At 42.3% G+C, this 7096-nt stretch overlaps 1 long non-coding RNA gene across 1 annotated transcript in view; it reads left to right on the top strand.

Moving 5' to 3' along the window:
• The window catches only part of LOC122554799, a 27763-nt gene extending 21422 nt beyond the window's left edge, over nucleotides 1-6341 (top strand). The window contains exons 2-3 of the long non-coding RNA XR_006313085.1: nucleotides 5364-5541; nucleotides 6179-6341. This is a non-coding gene — a long non-coding RNA (uncharacterized LOC122554799). The remainder of the gene's footprint in view (nucleotides 1-5363; nucleotides 5542-6178) is intronic.
• Nucleotides 6342-7096: the final 755 nt, after the last annotated feature.

Below are 7096 nucleotides of genomic sequence, written 5' to 3'. Positions count from 1 at the left end.
TGAAGAAGTTTTCCTCTTCTCTCCCACCCTCCTCTAGCTTATCTCTCCACGCTTCAGGCTCTCTGCCTTTATTCCTGATGAAGGGCTTTTGCCCGAAACGTCGATTTTGCCTGTCCTCGGATGCTGCCTGAATTGCTGTGCTCTTCCAGCACCACTGATCCAGAATCCAGTAGCTGGGTCAGTGTCATGTACCATGCACATGTACATAAAGAATGACTTGGTGACAGGATACTAGCCTTCATGGAGTTATTTCACAAATGCATAGTAAAACCAAGCTTTTTCACTTAACCTTTGGTCCTAATGTCCTATGATATGGCTTGATCAAGTGATCAAGCTCTTTGGGATATATTTATCACATTACTGAAGCCATAAAAATGCAAGCTGTTGTTGCTGAAGTTTAAAATAAATAGAAGCAGTAGAAATGCCCTAATGCTAAAAGAAAGCACGTCACATCACAGGTATTAATTAGCTGTCCTCCTCTTCCGTGATCCCCTGATGCTTCAGCCATTACAGATAATCAACTTGTCTCCTTCCTCTGCTGGCAGTAAAGTTTCACAGAAATAGTGGCCTGTCAAAGAAACAAAGGAAGATCTTTTTTGTTTCAGCTGCACGGACTCCGTCTGAATACATGTTCACTACTTTGCTCTGTTTTTCACACACTCCCATTCATCTAATATTTCAGCCGTGATGCTGATGTTTACCGACTAGCTGTTCATCCACATGGATCGTCTCCATGAGTCATGACATTTCGACACATAACAGGCATCTTGTTCTGTACAAAAATGAGCTGAAGTATCCACAAACAGTTTCTGTAGAAAATATTCCAACTAGGCACTTGTGATTCCTTTTTGTCATGAAGGAGAAGGTGACTGAACTGCAGGCCGTTCAAAAGACAGTTAGATCTTGAGGCTTGTTTGAAAAAAAAATACGGGTTTTAAATGGATGGTCATCTCAATCAAGTCACTTGTATTGCAGTCAGATTGTAGTCAATCTGAATAAAACACCATTGATTTTCACCCATTTGGTTGCATAATAGTACCAAAATAAATTTGTGATTGGCAACTTACTTCCCAATCATTAACTCATTCAGTGATAGCTCTGATGAAGAGTCATCTAGACTCAAAATACTAGCTTGCTCTCCCTCTGCAGATGCTGCCTGACCCGCTGTGGTTTCCAGCTAAAATGTTTCCAATACAAAAGCCTGTTACTGTCAACCCTCCAATCTTAGGTGAAATATAAGTTCTGGTCATATTTGTGACAATGGAGCACTGGACTGATGGGAAAAGGGAAACCTTGACTTGTCTCTGATGTCAAATGATAGGCACAGTGACTTCAACAGCACGTGTTTCAGAGGAGGGTCACATTCCATCTCAGCTGAGTACTGTTCTGGAGAAGATTCTATGTAAAGCAGATGGGAAACATACTGGGTTTTCAGGGAAATACCATCTCGATGCCCTTTCTAGGGTAACATTCTGTAATGGGTACTGTTTCACTAGTTGTGAAACCCTCAGCTGGTTACTCTCCAAACATGCCAGTTGGGTAGGGGAGCATCACAGTAACAGTAAGGTCCGCCCACCCCACTGCCCCTGCCCATGTACCTTTCAGCAGGAAGTGTTATTCAGGAGCAATGCTCTGGTTGAATTGCTCTCCTTGCCTAGCTCAGTGGTACTGAGGAAACTTGGAGGTTCCCTAAATTTCCAGCCTATAAAAATGAATGTAGGAGTGAGAAAGTGTGAGAAAGAGTGACGGAGTGAGAGTGTCAAGTTAAAAGAGGGATGAGGAGAAAAATGAGTCAGCAAGAGAATGAGACTGAGATAGTGAAACTAAACAGAGACACTTGCAAAATGAGCAAAAGAGACGACACCAGGCAGAAATTTGCAGGTAATGGCAGATGGTTCGGTCCCCAGGAAGGAAGAAGTATCAGAAGTGCTGGGATAGTAAAACAAGAAACTGCAGATGCTGGAGAACCCGAGCAGAGATTGCTGGAGAAACTCAGCAGGTCTGGCAGCATCTGTAGAGTGAAAAGAGTTAATATTTCGAGTCCAGTGAGCCTTCTTCAGAACAGATAGTAAGTGCTGCTAGGATCACAAACAGTCCCATGAAAAGGCTGCTATAGATCCTGCAAGCAGGTACAAATGGGCAGGAAGGGTTTGTCACCTCAGGGAAGGGTGGGGTTGAAGGTGGTAAAGTCTTAAAATTCATAGGGAGGAGGGACAAACATGGTAGTATCTCCTGAGGAGTGGTTGGTGCCCCAATGTGCAAAGGAAACTCCCAAAAGATAGCAAGATATACCCCACCCTTTTCTGCACTTCTAAAAACTTAGGAAAAATAAGACTGCCCATTCTCACCTGTCTGCTCACGTCAACCATGTTATGGCATGGCAGGGTAATATTGGGGCCAATTGAATCTTTTAACAGTTCACTTGCCCTTCATTTATATATGTGGACGGATGGGATGATGGTAACTTGGAGATCTCAATATCTTAGCTGTTTTATGTGGACCCTCAATTTCACAACGCTCGGGGTTAGGGTGTATAATATCCAGCCCAGTGACAAAGCAAGATTGAAAGGGAGAGAGACATTGAGAGAGAGAGTGAGAGCAAGGGGAGAGAGAAAGAGAAAGAGAGACAAATTGAATGTACAAAAGAGAGAGCATGAAATTGAAATTGACAGAGTTAGAGAATGAGCCAGACAAAGGAGGAGAGAGAGAAAAAGAAGACAGACTTGGGATTTTCCTGAGTTGTGAGGGTGGGTGCCACATTATGGAGCGGAGTTAGCCACCAAGTCACAAGGCGAGCTCCAGGGAGTGGAATCTCTGTGAATGTTCATCGTGCAGGATGCCACAGTCGGATAATGAACATATAAATCAAAGGAAATTAGGTGAAGGAGCATTGCAACTGCTTTGTGCTTCGGTTACCAATAGCAACAAGAAGCTCTTCAGTTTCTGCTACAGTGTGTTGGAGCAAAGTGGGAATTTGGGTTACACCTCCTCACATGTATCTCTGCACATTTTAAATGCCACCAATCACTCTGACAGACGCAATGAATTAACATCATCACGAAGACCATTTTATATTGAGCAGCAATCATTGTCAATAAACCTTTGATTGCATCCTTCCACCTGCCCCCAAGATGAACCTCCAAAAGTCAGATGTTACCATCTTAAAAATTAAGTTACAGAAGGCACTAGCTGTAACTGGCTGTACTCTTAACATTTTAGTGGTTTTAATTAATAAACAGCCACCACTGTGCCAGTTCTCCATCGGTTGCTATGGAAATAATATAATGGGCTTTTTCCTTGATATTTTGTATTTTATTTTCTAAGTTGCAATTACTTTATTTTGATTTATGCTTCTGGCTTTTATGAAGTTTTATTTTTCTCTATCTGATGGCTCACCTTGCTACCCCCACTTCTATCAATTAATCGTCTGGGGCTTTGTATTTATTCTTACTACAGTCATGCTCCATACTGTTACACTTGTGGACTATGCTCCAAACGATTAGTGCATCAGTTCTGCCCAATAGAGACCACTTGAGCAGTGACATTGTAGCTAACTTGATTTCAACTGCGACCCTACTTGCGTTTAGATTGAAATAAGAGGCAACCTGACAATGAGACTCGGTGAAGGGATTGGCTGGGGTTTTGCAGAAAGCAGCAAATGAACAGCACTCACCACTTATTATGGCTTTTGCTCGTTCTCCGCTGACTATCAATCAGTAATGCAGGGTGATTTCAAAGCTATTTCAGTGCAGCACTGTCTACTGGGGATAAAGAGCCTGTGCAAACGTGGCAAACAACAGCATGTGGATTTAACCAACCAAGCTGAAAAATTAAGACATAGATAAATAGGTTCTTGATTGGTTAGGAGATCAAGTGTAACAGGGGGAAGACAGGATAATGAGGCTGAGAAACACATCAGCCATTGTTGAATGGTGGAACAGACTCGATGGGCTGAATAGTCCAATTCTACTTCTATATCTTATGGTCTTATTGTCTCTGTTAAAACAGCGCAAAGATCATCTACTTGTGTCCAAATTTTTTCTCTCCTTTTTTTTAAAAAATATTTCATAGAACATAGAATAGTGCAGGCCTTTTGGCCCTTGATGTTGTCCCCACATTTTATCGTACTCTAAGATCAAACTAACCTACATACCCTTCATTTTACTATTGTCCATGTGTCTATCCATGAGTCACTTAAATGTCCCTAATGTATCTGACTCTACCACCACCACTGGCAGTGCATTCCACGCACCCACCACTCTCTGTGTAAAGAACTGACCTCTGACATCTCCCCTAAACCTTTCTGCAATCACTTAAAATTATGCCCCTTTGTGATAGCCATACCTGCCCTGGGAAAAAGTTTCTGACTACTCACTCTATCTTTGCCTCTCATCATCTTGTACACCTCTATCAAGTCGCCTCTCATCCTTCTTCGCTCCAGTTAGAAAAGCCTTAGCTCCCTCAATTTTTTTTCATAAGACATGTCCTCTAGTCAAGGCAGCATCCTGGTAAATCTCCTCTGCACATTCTCTAAAGCTTCCACATGCTCTCTGTAATGTTTCCATTTGTTATCTTGCCTTTTTTAACTTGACAGGAGGTGTCTTCTACCCGGCCTGGGCCCAGCAAAGAAGAGGCTTACAGCCTGGTGCAGTGGCCTCCTGCTGTGGCAGCCTTATCCCAGAGGGGTGATCTTAGATTGGCATGACTGTTTCCAGGTTTGGTGTTCTGATCTCGGCATGGAGGTCTCATCAGTGTGGAGGTTTCTGGGTATTCCGGCCATCCAGTGTGAAGGTCTCATCCTGGTGTGTGGTATAGCGGTCTTGAATTCCAGTCTGGAGTGGCAGTCTCACATTGCCCCGGTGTGTGTGTGTGTGTGTGTGTGTGTGTTGCGGGGTGGGGGAGGGGAGAGGTCATCGGCGTGGAAGTCTTCAGCAGCTTCTGGTATTCCATCATTCATCATCTTAATCAACTTCCCCCAATCTGAAATTGATCTGAGATGAACTCTGTCTTAATTTTTACTTTATTTCTTGGAACCCACCAGAAATGTCTGAGATGAGGTCACAGTCTTTGAAATGTTCTGGCTGATTTACCTGAATATGTACCCAGGAAAGGTTTGAGAAATTAAAACGTGCTCTCTCTTTCTCTCTATCTGCAGACTATAAAACTGAAACCCCACACCCAAATCACCACTAAAACCACTTCTGACTTTCGAACACAACCAATACTTCATGCCCAGCCTGACTTCTGACACGCCCACTCACCTGGCACAGCATGCCTTATCCACCTGGCACACTATACCAGCACCCAACTGGTACCTTTATTGCTCATCTTTCTGATGCTCTATCCCTTACTTTACCTTACAGACTTACCTTCTTTCAGCAGCTGCCACAGTAACTTAAGAACCTATAAACCACAGAATTTGGCTTTTAGTGCTGAAAAAGGGTTCCATCACTGATCCACTCCGGTGTTGGCTGGAAGGATTCCTGAAATCGTTTGTGCTGACTCCTGGCCTGGAAGCTCACCTGAAAAACTGCAGCAAAGGTAAGTGGGCAATGTTGATTCTTCTCTGAGTTGGAAATTAGGTTCCTGCCCAGATTAGAAGACTTGGAGGCCAATACTAAAATAACATTTTGACTGGTTCTGATTCATCATCATCCTGGGAGGAAGTTTTCAATATTTTGGTATAGCCTTTCTCAGGGACCTGGGTAAATCTGATTCTCTCATTCCATTCTTTGCAACTGGACGTAGGTTTGCTCACTGAGCTGGAAGGTTCATTTCCAGACGTTTCGCCACCCTACTAGGTAACATCTTCAGTGGGCCTCAGGCGAAGCGTTGCTGAAAACTCCTGCTTTCTATTTGTATGTTTGGGTTTCTTTGGGTTGGTGATGTCATTTCCTGTAGTGTTATTTTCTGTGATGAAGTCACTTCCTGTTCCTTTTCTCAGGGGGTGGCAAATGGGGTCCAGGCCGATGTATTTGTTAATAGAGTTCCGGTTGGAATGCCATACTTCTAGGAATTCTCATGTGTGTCTTTGTTTGGCTTGTCCTAGGATGGATGTGTTGTCCCAGTTGACATGCAACTATTGAATTCATTGAATGCTTGATGTTAAACTTAGATTTGCATAAGGCTGATTTTAAAAGCTGAAATTCCTGTGTGTTTACTCTGATTGTCATTTCAGGTAATAGTTCTTACAGGGTTAATGCGAAAGGCTGCATTCAGCTCCACCCAATTTGATGGTGTGATAAGGACCTGGCTGGGGAAAAGCTGAAGGTCTTTGAATCACAAAGGAAACAGACTTGCTAGTCACAATCTCCCAACTGTCTGAGCAACAACGTTGATCTTACTAATTATGGACCAGACCAGACCTCCTCAAATATTCTAAGAAGGTAGCCTAGACTCTAACCTTTCTTATTTTAAAGTACTGTGTTCAGATGCAGTTCAACTGGTCAAAAAAGTCAGCATTAAGCAAAACACAATTTATTCAAACACTCTCATTAAAATACAACAAAAGAAAGAACTTAGAATAACTCCATTGGAAAAGTTAACAGAATAATAGATAGAGTAGTAATTACAAATTAACTGTTTCAACATAGTAACATCCCATAAACACACCCAAAGGCAAAAAGGAAAATTCAGAAAACAGATTTTCTCACATGCAATGCCTGCAGTAGGATGAAAAGCTCCAGCTTTTGGCTACAACTGAGAGAGGAAAAAAAAAATTCCTATGTCTTCAAAATTCCAGCAGGTTCTGCTGAATCTAAAGGCTAAAAAGAAAACAATAAATCCTGGTCTGAGAGAGCTGGCCCCACACATCCAGGTTGAGTCTATTGTTCTAATATGTTAAAAGAACCCAAAGCCTGACAAGCTGTTTATGTTATCACAGACTGCGCAGTACCTCTCAATCAATCTCTCTCTCTCTCTCTCTTAAAACCAACCAGGACAAAATACACCTCTTAAAGCCATAGCATCATCACATACTGATGTAACTTGTATCTGATTGCTACTGTGCTATAAATGGCATTCTAAAACAACAGCTTCTTCTCTTTAGACTGTATGGTAGTTTACCTTTACTACCCCAGATGAAGCATGTATGTAA

The sequence above is a fragment of the Chiloscyllium plagiosum genome, chromosome 11, assembly GCF_004010195.1.
Source record: "Chiloscyllium plagiosum isolate BGI_BamShark_2017 chromosome 11, ASM401019v2, whole genome shotgun sequence".
NCBI classification, from domain to species: Eukaryota; Metazoa; Chordata; class Chondrichthyes; order Orectolobiformes; family Hemiscylliidae; genus Chiloscyllium; species Chiloscyllium plagiosum.
The sequence above is the reverse complement of the archived record's forward strand: the minus strand, read 5'-3'. Positions and strand labels throughout refer to the sequence as shown.